General features: G+C 38.1%; 1 long non-coding RNA gene across 1 annotated transcript; it reads left to right on the top strand.

Moving 5' to 3' along the window:
- The first annotated feature begins 10,234 nt into the window (after positions 1-10,234).
- On the top strand, positions 10,235-14,027 carry LOC136798218 (uncharacterized). Its single transcript, XR_010845361.1, has 3 exons — positions 10,235-10,350; positions 12,810-13,084; positions 13,781-14,027. It is a non-coding gene; the product is annotated as an uncharacterized lncRNA (long non-coding RNA).
- The last annotated feature ends 712 nt before the right edge of the window (positions 14,028-14,739 follow it).

The following is a 14,739-nucleotide window of genomic DNA, read 5'->3' as shown; positions in this document are numbered from 1 at the left end:
TACCGTGAAAAGCACAGCTCAAAATCATATATTTACGCTGTGCCGACGAATCGAGATTCTATTCATCGCGCAATCAGCGAAGACAAAAGTAACCATGACGACCATCCAAGATCTTGGATGAGCGTCATAGTCGATATTTTTATTCCCGTCGTTGAAAACACAACTTACAAAAAGTCATCAATGCTTTGTAAAAAGAGTCAGTGATAGAGAATCATAACATAAAGTCTGTCTATTATTTCGATTCAATTAAAGTGACATTTCCATAATTAAAAGTTTAGTAATTACTGTGATACATTTGGGGATCATGTAAAAGATTTCTTTCGAAATAAACTCATTTCAACTACACTTGGAGGTTTCTGGGGAATTCGTAAATAGTAAACTGCATACTGATACAGTCTGCTAGACATTAATATGGTAATATTTGCTCTTCATCTTTGATTTTTTCTACAGTGATTAGATTGACACATGCGCGATAAAATTTCTATTATTTGTCTTCAGAGGTTACTATTTTCTTTGAAAACTTAACCTCTGATACTCAGGGTATAGGACATGGAGGTATAAAGAAAAACAGGAGTTGAATATGTCGGTAATTGGTTGTTAAAGTCTTTTTATTTCTTTTATAAAATGTATCAAAAGAAATTCTAAGCTCACCCGATGAAATAAGACTTTTTAGTAGAACTCAAGTTTGCTCTGAACATTCTAATTATCAGTATTGAAGATTCTAGCCTTTTAATATACGAAAATTAAATAAAACTTCGTCCACGCGAAACAAGTTTCTGTTCCATTTCGTTATCCGTTCAATTTTGTTTTGAAAAGATATTTTCTCAAGCCAGAAAATGAAAAGTCCTTTATAAGCACACACGATTTCAGACTCAATTTGTAGATATAAAGTCGCTGGAGAATTTTAGAAAGTATCAAGCAATAGAGTTCACCTTAAAGAAAACATTGATCAAAAAATCTTATCATTTGATGAAGGATTGCCAAGTTTACAGGTCTTTTTTTAGTCCAAATATTTTCTTACTCTGATGTCAGAAACAATGAATCTCGTCTCATTTAATTTCTAAAGCTTAAATGAGCCAATAAGATTTCACCTATGGATAAAAGAGCTCATTAAAGATATGAGCATGCATACATCGTAACTTTTTTAATCGTAGGGCGAGCTTGGTTACAATAGTATACTTCTCCTGTTTCTTTATACCTCCATGCATAGGAGTATTCTTTTTGAAAAACGAAAGTTACCATTGCATTGAGGATAATCTAACGTCATTTAGTTGAGGTATTTCGAATTTTAACACATTCGCTGCCAAATACGAGTATACTCGTATGCTTAAGCTTGGTACTCACTTGTGCAAAAAATCGCGTTTAAGTGCGTCTAAGTGCGCTTAAGTGCATCGAACACATTTTTGCTTTCTAGTGAGTACGTTTGCTAAGCGAAATTAAGCGCATTTAGACACACATATACGCACATGAACGCGCCTTGATTTTGCTAGGCGCGCTTAAACGCGAATATAAAAAAGTTTCGATATTTCGACGCGATCATCAAAGACACCGCGTGTAAACACTATTCAGTTCTTTTGAATTTGAAGAGAGAGGGGGATTTTTTATTGCGTTTAAGTGCGCTTAACTCCTTTTTCACCCTCTTTCATTCAAATCACTTTGCAGTGAGTACATAAATAGCGTTTAAGTGCGCCTAACTGATAAACGCACTTAGGCCCACTTAAACACGATTTTTTTGCACAAGTGAGTACCGGGCTTTAAGAGCCTTTGATAAGATAACTTTGATATAAAAACTTTTGCTTTTCTTTCGGATTTTTTTAATCAAAGTGAAATTCTACGTCGATTGGTATAAAATTTGAATTTTAAGGCATTTAAAGCATAATGGAGGCCACAACCCGACTGAGACTTTCGATAAAATTCAAAGAGGACAAATTTTCAATTTCTCAAAAGGTTTAGAATAGCTCTGCGCTCCACCGGAGAGACTTGAAAAACGCACAAAATAACTGTTAACAGTTAACAAAACGTACTCCGCGGTTTTTTAAACGAAGAAGGCTACTGAGGCGGATATGAGTAAATATGCAAAGAGTAAAACGTGCGCAACGCACCCAGTTAAACTTCAGTAGCTTCAAATTATTCAAAGGCCAAATTTTAGCAAATCAAACAAAAAAGCTAGTGCCCAGATCCCAAAAATCTTTTTTTTATAAGAATGAAAAAACCCCCAGATATTCACCCAAGGAACAAGTGTGCCAAATTTCAGCCAAGTCTGATCGTTTTTGAAGTCTCAAGGCTGCGCCAAGGTTTTTTCTCAGAGAAAGGAGTTTCTCAGTTTCTAGCTCAACTGAAGTTGAGAATTAATATTACACTTAAGATATCTTCATTTATGACCCAGGATCAATTTGCTTACAATTTTCTTTGAGGAGACCCTGCTTCTTCCGTGTTCCATTCAGTTCATAGATAGGTGAATCAGCTAGTCGTGAACTCCGTCAAAAAACCCCCATCAATGTCAGTTGATTATTACCCTGGTGTGTAAGCTGGCTTGTTTTGAATTTTGAGGTTGATATTTTTTCCCCATCATCTTTGATCACGTGATCAAAATCCACGTCAGAGAATGGTCAATAAAATCAGGGAACTCACTGCGCACTCATTTGGAAGGGCAATGTAACGTTACCCAGCTAAATTAATGTAGATTACTGTAAAAAAAACTGAATTCATAATTCTGCCTGATCAGATCAATCGTCAAAAGTATTAGTGCCATTATAATAAGAAGTGGAAATTCTAGTTTAGATTTCTAAAATGGTTCTGTGCTATCTCCAACACTAAAATTAGTGGGCTGAAATTTGATAAGTAATTATTAACTGTTTGCATAGCCCTTCGACTTAAAGTTCGAGCATCTTCTCACTTTTATACTAGGGTAAGCATTTATTTTTCTCTGGAGGGGCTGTCTGGTTGGTATTTTACAGACCAGAATGTAAACTTGACTGAAATCATGTTTCGACTGGTTGACTTTTTTCCGCTGAAGGGTGATTTGTCGAAGAAAAGAGATCAGTAACAGAATATATGAGTGAGTATTTGGCACTTTGCAGAACGATCTGTAAAATACACGTTCATCGCCTTCCGGAACTCAGGAAATACTGGAGCTTTTGACTTGAAATTCTTCCTAGTCATAAATATTGACCATCTAAGACAGTGTGCAAAATTTTACAGATCGGTCCGTATCCTACCTGAAATACTCACTCTCAGCACCAACACCAACACCACTCGTCTGATTTTGCTGAAATTTGACCGCAAATGTGTACTATCAATACCTAACACTTGTCAAAATAATAAGTCAATAACATTTACTAATCAGTCATTGCAGTATCCTAGGGCTGATTTAAGCAAAAAGGGCATATTTGGGCCGTTCTGTAAAATACACGATACCAACAGGTGGCAAAAAATTGATCTTTTGCCCAGAAAAACATGTCATTTGGAACTACCTTACAAAATTCGAGCAAAAAAATTAAATGAAACAAGTTAGAGAATATTTTCGGTATTTTCAAGAATGATGACGTCATCAGGTGACAATGGCAATCAATGATGGTAGAATTTTTACCAAAGATGCCAACATCCTCGTTCCCTGCGTATTATCGGCTTTTTGATGCTTACTGATGGCGCGGCGCTAGATAATAATCAATCATCAACGTAAATCAGTAACGTAAATAAAGGATGGAATACACCGGGACGAGGTTGAGATGCCAATTCATATTTCGTGCACACTTACAAGATTTAAAGTCAATAGACCTTTTCATAAATTACGTCACGAACATCACTTGTCGTATTCCTCGTATTTCCATGATGATCATATTCCTTGAGACATTAAATGATTTTTTTATGAATAGAAAGTAGTTGTAATAAAATCCGCTGGGCAATAAATTCAAAACGAGGCAAGAGATGTTTGTGACGTAATTTATGAAAAGATCTATTGGATAAATATTTCAAAAGTTATCAAAAAATCCATAGATGCTCGAAAGGTTAAAACAATGAAAGCAATGTGTTTTTGACGACGGATTGAATTTAGCGTTTTCTTTGTTTTCGAGTGGTATATTTTTTTTAATATAGCAAAAAAATTTCACTTTCATCCTGGAATTTGTATAAAAACAAGACGAGCCAACTAAGGCCGCACAATTTAGGTAGGATTTAGCAGCTTCAAATCCTACGTAGGAAATTCGCTTTTAGCCCTTCGGGATTTTACTTCATTTAGTTGAAGGCTTCAACTTTGATTTCTGTCAATAAAAAGGCTTTTTTATAAGAATACACTTTATAAGAATGTCCATGATAAAAATGGCCAAAAAATTAAGAATAATGCTAAGAATATCACCATCATGGAATTTTGCTACTCAAGCTAAGAATGCCATTTTTAGAGCATTTTCAATTAAAAATTGTCAATTACCCTCAAGTAAGGCTCACTCCTTTCACAAAAATGCCATTTTATTCTTTAGACGTTTGTACTAAATGTTAAATCTAGTCTGAAGTAGGATCCCAACCTAAGAATGCTGTAAGAATATTTTAGGATGATTTTCCCAAAAAAACTAAGAATATCCATGACGAAATGGATTTACACCATTCTTATAAAAAAAAGCGTGTAACCTATTTGCACATTGACTTTTAATGGCGTTGAGAAAAGGCCAAATAGTTGACAGGATGTGTGTTTCGACTATCAGAGAAAGGTCTTGTGATTTGAAAATAACTTACTCTATCAAAGCAGGATTCTTCGGCTACGAAACCCATTAAATTAAAAGCTCAAAAAGCTAGACACGAGACTCCTGGATGGGAAATGAAGCCACTTATTTCCCTTTCTATACGCTTGACCCGCATGGTTTTCATTTTTTTTTATTCAATTGATACGAAGCGGGACAGTGGATGGGTGTGGTATAATTCCAGTTTGGGTACGAAGCGGGACAGTGGAAGGGTGTGGCACAATTCCAATTTGGGTACGAAGCAGGACAGTGGAAGGGTGTGGCGTAATTCCACTTTGGGTACGAAGCGGGACAGTGGAAGGGTGTGGCACAATTCTTGTTTAGGTACGAAGCGGGACAGTGGAAGGGTGTGGCATATATCCAGTTTGGGTACGAAGTGGGACAGTGGAAGGGTGTGGCATAATTCCACTTTGGGTACGAAGCGGGACAGTGGAAGGGTGTGGCATAATTCCACTTTGGGTACGAAGCGGGACAGTGGAAGGGTGTGGCACAACTCCAATTTGGGTACGAAGCAGGACAGTGGAAGGGTGTGGCGTAATTCCAATTTGGGTACGAAGCGGGACAGTGGAAGGGTGTGGCGTAATTCCGATTTGGGTACGAAACGGGACAGTGGAAGGGTGTGGCATAATTCCACTTTGGGTACGAAGCGGGACAGTGGAAGGGTGTGGCATAATTCCACTTTGGGTACGAAGCGGGACAGTGGAAGGGTGTGGCACAATTCTTGCTTGGGTACGAAGCGGGACAGTGGAAGGGTGTGGCATAATTCCAGTTTGGGTACGAAGCGGGACAGTGGAAGGGTGTGGCATAATTCCAGTTTGGGTACGAAGCGGGACAGTGGAAGGGTGTGGCATATATCCAGTTTGGGTACGAAGTGGGACAGTGGAAGGGTGTGGCATAATTCCACTTTGGGTACGAAGCGGGACAGTGGAAGGGTGTGGTATAATTCCAGTTTGGGTACGAAGCGGGACAGTGGAAGGGTGTGGCACAACTCCAATTTGGGTACGAAGCAGGACAGTGGAAGGTTGTGGCGTAATTCCAATTTGGGTACGAAGCGGGACAGTGGAAGGGTGTGGCATAATTCCGATTTGGGTACGAAACGGGACAGTGGAAGGGTGTGGCACAATTCTTGTTTAGGTACGAAGCGGGACAGTGGAAGGGTGTGGCGTAATTCCAATTTGGGTACGAAGCGGGACAGTGGAAGGGTGTGGCACAATTCTTGCTTGGGTACGAAGCGGGACAGTGGAAGGGTGTGGCATAATTCCAGTTTTGGTACGAAGCGGGACAGTGGAAGGGTGTGGCACAATTCTTGTTTGGGTACGAATCGGGACAGTGGAAGGGTGTGGTATAATTCCAGTTTGGGTACGAAGCGGGACAGTGGAAGGGTGTGGCACAATTCCAATTTGGGTACGAAGCGGGACAGTGGAAGGGTGTGGCACAATTCCAATTTGGGTACGAAGCAGGACAGTGGAAGGGTGTGGCGTAATTCCGATTTGGGTACGAAACGGGATAGTGGAAGGGTGTGGCACAATTCCAATTTGGGTACGAAGCAGGACAGTGGAAGGGTGTGGCGTAATTCCAATTTGGGTACGAAGCGGGACAGTCCACAATCGCCGTCTTGGGTATGAAGCGGGACAGTCGAAAATCGTCGTTTTGGGTGCGACGCGGGACAGTCGAAAGTGACGGAAAATTCTTTGGTCTGTAAAATTGTTGTTGGGCGTGAAGCGGGACAGTCGCTTTCACTGTCCGGGTTATACCCATGTACCACGCTAACCCGACCTGATCCTTTCTGAAAAATGTCAATAACCTTTAACCCACCCACCCATATACGTCAATTGACGTTCTTCTAACCTAAAATTGATTTGTGACTGACCCCTAACTTAAGCGTACCACTCAAGAATTTTAAATAATTGGGATTCTTGCCGATTTCAACAGCAGAAACTACACAATAACTTAAAAAAAAGAACGAAATTCACATATACAATTGAATTTTTTGACGCAAACGATAGTTTTGATAATGCCACCCCTAGCTCGCTGGCAATAGCACTCCGTTATGCACAAGTCATTAAATTTGTACTTGTGTTTGTCCGAGTTTCAATCCCAAAATCCTTTTCGTTATTCTCAATTCGTGAAAGTTATAACTTCTCCGTTGTTATTGAATGTATTCAACATGCAAGAGTGCCGCAAAGGATGATGGGACTGAAAGTCGGACAAACAGATAAATTGAAGTCTATTTTTATATTCACAGCGGTATGCTTATAGCTACTTTAATTTAAAGTGCACATAAAGCGGTGCACATAGAGGAAAGTGCACATAAAGCGGTGCACATAGAGGAAAGTGCACATAAAGCGGTGCACATAGAGGGTAATATATATAGCCACAATGCTGCACGCAAAAAACAGGAATTCAATTGTAAAGGATTCCAAACGCCTAAGATTAAAATTGCAAAGAAAATTTACGAAAAGAATATATACCCAAAAAAGCATTGGCGGCCCTTTTGCAAAAATAAGCCCAAAATTTTTTTACAAATTCAAGACAATTCAAGGGCCCCATTTCCTTCTAGTTCCAGAATGAATTGTATTATATATAAATATACCATGAATACTGGTGATAGTTCCAGACCATAATTCGTTGCGCTGCTGTAACTGCACCGGCTTATCAATGGCTATCCCTTCAGGAAGAATTGCCTTTGAAACATCAACGACTGTAGCTCTGTTATCATCCCAAGTTACAATAATATGTTGTGGCATGACGACGTACGATATTTGAACAACAACAATCGGAATGACAATGGTAATTAAGAATAAAAATGACAATAGGATATAGGATACCAAAGATATAACTGCGAGTTAACCACAAAAATTTGAAGAAAAATTGCGATTCATGAGCAGGAAGGAGAAACGTGCTAGCTCACAGATAATTTGCAGACTTGAATTAAAGTGTGTTTTATTGTATAACTTGGTTTCATATTAAAATGTTTAAAAAATTTGTCAATATTTTATAATTTAGCATTAAAATAATATGAAAAATTCACTTCAAGACTATCTTGAGTTATTTTAAAGAAAAAGTATATCAAAAATATTGGTCTGCAAAATTAACTCGTCATCTGTTAAGGTGATGGCTCTACCACGCCATCACGTCGCAACAGTTCGGGGGCGCGCGCGCGGCGGTGAAAAGAACACAACGGAGTGGGTTTCCCACACTCTTATTATCATCAACGAAAAGTGTTAGTTATATCTATATGTAATATAGTGGGGTCGTTTAGCATAATTTACAGGAAAAAAAATAATATATAGCTGAAACTTTCTCCAGACCTTCTCTATAGGACGCTTATGCCTCAGGAAAAAAATCCCCTAGAATCCCACTGGTGGAACATTCCCTTTTTGGGCAATTTCTTTTTTCCCCAGGCAAAACCCTAAGGGCGAAATGTTTTGAAAAAAACTCATTTTCAGACAATATCAGGTATACCATTCGAAAGCTCTCAAAAAACTATACAGAAGACTTTCAAACGGGTATGGCCGATTTCATTACCTAACTCGAGATATTTCATGCGCAAGTTCCACTTTTCGCCACATTTTGGTCTAAAATTGACCAAAAATTGCATCTTCTGCGTGAATTATCTCGAGTTAGAGTTATATAGAGGTAATGAAATCGGCTATACCCGTCTAAAAGTCTTCTATATAGTTTTTTGAGAGCTTTCGAATGGTATTCATGATGTTGTCTCAAAAAAAGTTTGAAATTTTCAAAAATTTTTGACCTTAGGGTTTTGCCTGGGGAAAAAAGAAATTGCCCAAAAAAGGGATGTTCCAATAGTGGGATTTTAGGGGATTTTTTCCTGAGGCATAAGCATCCTATAGAGAAGGTCTGGAGAAAGTTTCAGCTATATATTATTTTTTTCTACAAACAGCCTGTACTTTTGCAACACGACCACACTAATAATATTAATAGAGCGGGATCGTGTCAAAAATATCCAGTGTTTGGATCGCTCATAATACTTAGATTATAGATAGTAGTGCAGGGGGTAGTAGTAAGTTAAGAGAGAAGGGAGTTGGCGCGGGCCGGCAGCAGAAAAAAAAGGATGTTGAATTGAGAGTAAGATGAGGAGATAGCGTGTGCGTACTCGCGGATATATGATGAATTGGATAAAAAGGACACCTCTCTTTGTTCTTGTGTATGCGTTATGTATGTGGTGCCATGGGGAGACTTCTCCCGCATGTGCAATGGATACGAAACGAGTCTTTCACTAAAACGATGTTTCCATCATAGACCACAACGCCTATATATTTCGCTCAAGAAGAATCGAATCGTCAAAAATCGACCGATATTGATTTCATTTTGGCACAGAGGAGAACTTCATCTCGCGCCTATCACCAACTTTTTATCAACCGTGTTGTCCCTGTTTTGTGTATCATATCTAGCTTTTGTAATGACATCCAGCCAAATCGAATTTTTTCCCGACTAATTAAAACCCCGAAACTTTTTCCCCGATAAGGGGATTTTGTGCTGATGAAAATCTCAATTTTGTTTTCTAATTTCTTGATCTACAATCATGGACGAAAATTGTGAGACAACCCTCCTTCCCCCCTTCCCCCCAGTGGCAATGTTGAAGGGCATTGGAAAAGTCGGTGGGAAGATTGTTCGCACTAAACATTGCCACTGGGGGTGGGGGGAAGGGGACCATTCCATGCTCTTTCCAGAGCATTTTCCAGTGTTTTTCTCAAACATTGAAGTCCATGATTGTATTTAAATGTCATTGCCCAGAGGTCCATGTTAGTGGTCACATTTATCTCCCATATCAGATCTTTCCCATCTGCATTACAACCCTTAGATTTAGATCAGATACACATTTTTTTATAAGCAGCCGAGTTGCTAAGGGCTCAGGCCTCAAAATGGCCCGAAAAATAAGCAACTTGCTTACAACCCTGAGGCCTCAAATCCAAATTAGCAACTTTTTTCCTCAGCAATAATAAAAACAACTTTAACACAAATTTGAAAGAAAGCCTTGAAAATTTTCGAAAAATGTGTCTACTGCCCACTGAAAATTGAAAAATTGTTGAAAAAGCCAAAATGTGATTTTTAACCATTTTAAACTTGAAAATTTTTAAGCAACCTTGCAAGCAACTTTGATGAGCCTGAATTTCGAAAAACCCTTAGCAACTCCACGCCTGACCCGAAAAACGGAGTTGCTTATAAAAAAATGTGGGAAATTGATCAGAATAGATCTACTTTGGAGAAGGTCCCCCCCTAGAGAGAAAGGGGCAAAGCATCATCGGTGGCAGCCATAACTCTTTTTGGCGTAGGTATATTATGACACAGCCTGGAGTGTAGAGACAATGAAAGGGGTTCATTAATTCTAGATGCAGTCAGGCCAGGGCGGCCGCCATATCATAACGGGGCCATGTATATCATTGTTCATAGTTATAGTTCAGCATACTGTATACTGTAATTTGTTAAGTCAGAAGTATACAAAATTTCCTTGATGATTAATTGAAGGCTTGTGTTGATGTGATGGTGTGATCGCCGTACGACGCGAGCATGGCGGGGGCAGAAGAAGCAAGGCAGCAAGAAGGATTGGCTAAATAAACACGTCAATCTTGTCGGCCGATTTTCAAGCAACTAGGTAAAATATCGCTTCAATTATGCAGCGTCGTCAAAAATTGGTGAAAAGTCTGTTAACTGTTTAAAGATTTTAGCCCACGATTTTTGCTTGAACAAAATTGGCGTGCGGTGTGTGTAAACCACCCTGCTTTTATTTTAAGTAGATAAGAGACTACGAAGTCTTCTAAGTGTCATCTCGGTGTTGGTGTGGATTTTTGCTGAATTTTTCGATTAGATTGTATCTGCTTCCCCTTCCATTTCTTTCTTCATCACATTGTTACTTTGTTACATTTTTGCACCATATAATCTGTATAATGATGTATCATCAAGACCATCAAGTAAATGCTAGCCCGCACGCTCGGGATTATAATAACGCCGCGGACGATTAAATTACGACGAATTTAGAAGTGGCTTTTAGCGCTGTCGGCGCTTAAAATCATTTCAAAAGTACGGATGTATTTTACAGCACGTATCAAATTTGAAAACATACGGGCTTCTTTTTCATTCTGCAAATTAAATCTAAAAGGATATCTCTAAAACCCAGGTCTCCACAAACTGAAGCAACAAGACAAAATGGCGGCCAATGAAGAAGTGCCAAACCTGACTCAGACGAAAAAAAGTAGAAAACGTGGCTTTTATGGGCAGTATCTGTATGAAAGTGTGGGAAGTAACATGCCTAGAACATCAAAACATCACTTGAAGAAGAAAATGGAATCAAATAAACAGTTTCTTGAGGTAAATCAAAGTATTTCATCAACAACAACAGCAGCAGAACCAGAAAATATGTCAGCAGATTCAGATAACTTGGGGTGTGACATGGATCATAGCGAAGGACAGGATGATGTGGATATACATGATGGACCTGTTGTGATTAGTACTGCCAACAGAAAAGATTTAGATTGGAAAGATGAAATTTGTGAAAGTGAAGATGATGACGGCCAAAATCACACTGTTATGAGCTCGTCTCAATATCAACAAGACAATAGCAGTAGTATTGATGAGTTTGAAGATCCAGCTCTGTTTAGTGCTGAAGAAGATGAGTTATCTGAGTTTGAGGAGGAGCAAGATTACAGAAATACAGACGGTGACAACCGTTTCACTTCTTCTGATGAAGAAGTAGAAGAAGACTCCAATTGTCAAAATGATATGGAAGATGATGAAGGAAGTCAACCTCTCTACTACGGTTCACAAATAACTGTTTCAGTTAGCATCATGCTCATTCTAACCTTCATTACAAGGTGAAATATTGATTTTTTTTTTCTCCTTCTCTGGATGGACGTCAATCAAAAATATGTTCCATTCGCCTAAGCCGACCGATCCTACTCGCTTTGACGAAAAAAAAACAACAACTATACTTTGAAATTATTTTCTAAAAAACCTATATAATTAAATTTTCACTCAGTGGCCATCAAAAAATTGTTCTGTTCGCGTCACCTGCCCGCATCATATTTTCTACTGGTTTTCCGGTGCGGAGATGTAGGAAAAAATCCGGGAAAGCAATTTGTTCTTTTAAGGTATAGCTTTTTTCTTGATCGCTCTTAGCGGCCATAAAAAAACCAGTCTGGGAAATCCTCTCAAATGCACACTTATGTTCCGAGGCCGTAAGCGTGCAATTGCACGGTTATCAAAATGGCAGAATTTTTAAGCGTGTAATTACACGCTTATCGAAATTGTTCTGAAACGGACGGCCCTTTATTAATATTCTGACACGCAATTCCTTCCGAAAGCTCTGTTGAATTTCAAAAGCCTAGGGTAGTTTTACTCGAAATTTATCGTAGAAGAAGATTCTGTAAAAATGGATTGCCCGTTAAACCATGCCTTCGCCCAAATTAGAGAATTCTGAAGCCCTTGAAATCCCTAAGCAATTTCAACCGGGGCGGGAACGGGCGTAAATTATAACCATGCAATTGCGCGCTTACTCCCTTGGAACATAAGCGTGCAATTGAGAGGATTTCCCAGACTGAAAATTGTATTGTTTGTGTCACCACCCGCCTCTGACATACTAGTGCTGCAATTTAAAAAAACCCGGGAATTTTTCCGACCGCCTGTCCGCCCGCATGCATTTGTAACACCTGCTGCGACACAAACAGAAAAAATTTTTGATGGTTGCCGTACCATCCTCTGTCCCAGACCGGATTAATCGAACTAATCGAACCGATTTTTTAATCAGCCATTCTAATTCGCGTCAGCATTCAGCTATAATTGCTGACGCAAATGCCGACGTAAATTTTGCTTTTGCCGACGTTAAAGTGCTTACTGTACTATTAGAACCCAGAATTTTTTGCCGACGCAAATAAATCTTAATTGAACTTTGTCGAACTTAATCGGACTTTGTTCGTCGATTAAAATTTTAGCTCCGATCAAAGTTCGATTAACTGGTTCAATAGCTCGATTAACAGGTCCGATTAGTACAATTAACAGGTCCGATTAGTACAATTAACAGGTTCCATTAGTTCGATGTCATGCTTATTGATTTTGTAGGCATCACCTCACTGGTGTTGCAGTCGATGATCTCATTGCTTTGATTGAAGTTCACATGATGATTCCAAATCTTTCAAAAACAGTTGTTAAGCTGATCCAAAAGTTTTTTGGCGGAGTGAAGGAAAAAATTGTTTTTCATCATTTCTGCAAGAATTGCATGAGTTACATTGGGTTGCAAGATCAGAAGTGTTGTCAAAATTGTAAAAAGACTTCAAATGGAAACTCCTACTTCATTGTCATTCCATTGTTGGAAAGTATACAGTCTTTATTCAAATGTATGTTATTTTTTTAATTAACTTATTGGTTATTTTGAAACAACTTTACTCTGTAATTTGGTTCAGCATTGTAATTCCTTTATCAACACTTATTTCGTTTTATAACATTTCCTTGAAGTTTGGACGTTTTTTATGATCAAATCTGTCTGGTTTTTACAGTCCTCTATATAAATGAATAGTGATTACAAGCTATGGAGAGCCGTGATTACCGTGAGAGGTCCTAAATCCGACACCACTCCCTAAATCCGATGGGGTCTTTCAAAGATACAAACTAAAATAAAAACAAACCTTTCGCTGTGACGCAACGAAGATACCAAAGTGTCAACTAAACTGAGAGATTTGATACACTGAACCAATTGAACCAAATAACAATAATTGCTTCTTATAACAAAACATATTTTTTTATTGCAATATGCAGAACGTCATAAATGACAACAGTAGTAAAAGCATCATAAAAAGTAATGAGATGTTTTGTTTCGAAAGTTCTAGCAATAGTTTATTGTCAACTTGGAGAGGGAACGTTTGTAAACATAGAATTTTTTTTCATAACAGTTATTTGGGGGGTCGGAATTAGGCAGGGGTGTCGGATTAGGACCTCTCACGGTACTGTATAGTTTGTGTATTTATATTTTAGCTTTTACACGTAAAAAGTGAAAAATGTAATAATTTTGAAATAATTTTTTTTACTTTTCCTAGATAAAGGGTTTATGAATGACTTGAGGTACCCTCTCTGGAGAAGGAAGAAAAATCCACAAAACATTGAGGATGTATTAGATGGAGAACTGTATAAAAAGCATTTTGGTAAAGATGGGTTTTTACATGGAACTGAACATTCTGCAAAGAAAAATGAAATTCACATTTCATTGCAGTGCAATACTGACGGTGTCAAAATTTTCAAATCTTCCAAAGTAGAGATATGGCCCATATATTATACAATCAATGAGCTCTCACCTACACTACGGTAAGACATATCGTCAACAGCCTTAACATTTCACTTTGCTGCCTTACATTTCCCTCTGCTTTTTCCCTCTGAAAATCTGGTCTTTGAATTTGTTTGCAGTTTTCACTCATTCGTTTTTGACTACACAATTGTTTCGCTTTCGTTTTTCATAGGTATTTATTTTCAAGATCTCTGGAATATTTAGTAAAGTTTTATCTGTTATAGGGCTGGTTCACTTCCAAAAACTCAGAATTTGATTGTTGTTCTAATAGAAAGTTGTTCACTTTTGATATTTCCTCTATTTATACTGGAATGTATAATCAAGTCTCAGACTTATAGTGACTGGATGTGATGGACATATTTTTGCCATCAAATTTGTGTTATTTATTTCTAAAGGTTTAAACACAGATTTTTTTTTCATTTCAGCTATCAAAGAAAATATCGATTATTTGCTGGATTATGGTTCTCTGACAAAAAGCCAGATTTAAAAGCATTTTTGAAACCATTTGTTGAGGAATTGAAAGTCTTGAGTACTGAAGGTAAGCATGAAACTCATCTAAAAACCATGCAACTTTCATGAAAGTGTCCTTTTATGACATTAAAAATCAAAATTTAGAGTGTTTTGCCCAGTTGACATGAATGAGTTTTTTATCTCGAACTGGTTGTATTCATTGTACCAGATTGTACCTTAATTTTGTGAAGATTGAATTTTGCT

Source organism: Clytia hemisphaerica, unplaced genomic scaffold, assembly GCF_902728285.1.
Source record: "Clytia hemisphaerica strain Z4C2 unplaced genomic scaffold, Clytia hemisphaerica genome assembly, whole genome shotgun sequence".
Taxonomy (NCBI): domain Eukaryota; kingdom Metazoa; phylum Cnidaria; class Hydrozoa; order Leptothecata; family Clytiidae; genus Clytia; species Clytia hemisphaerica.
Note: the sequence above shows the minus strand (reverse complement) of the source record. Positions and strands in the feature narration are given on the sequence as shown.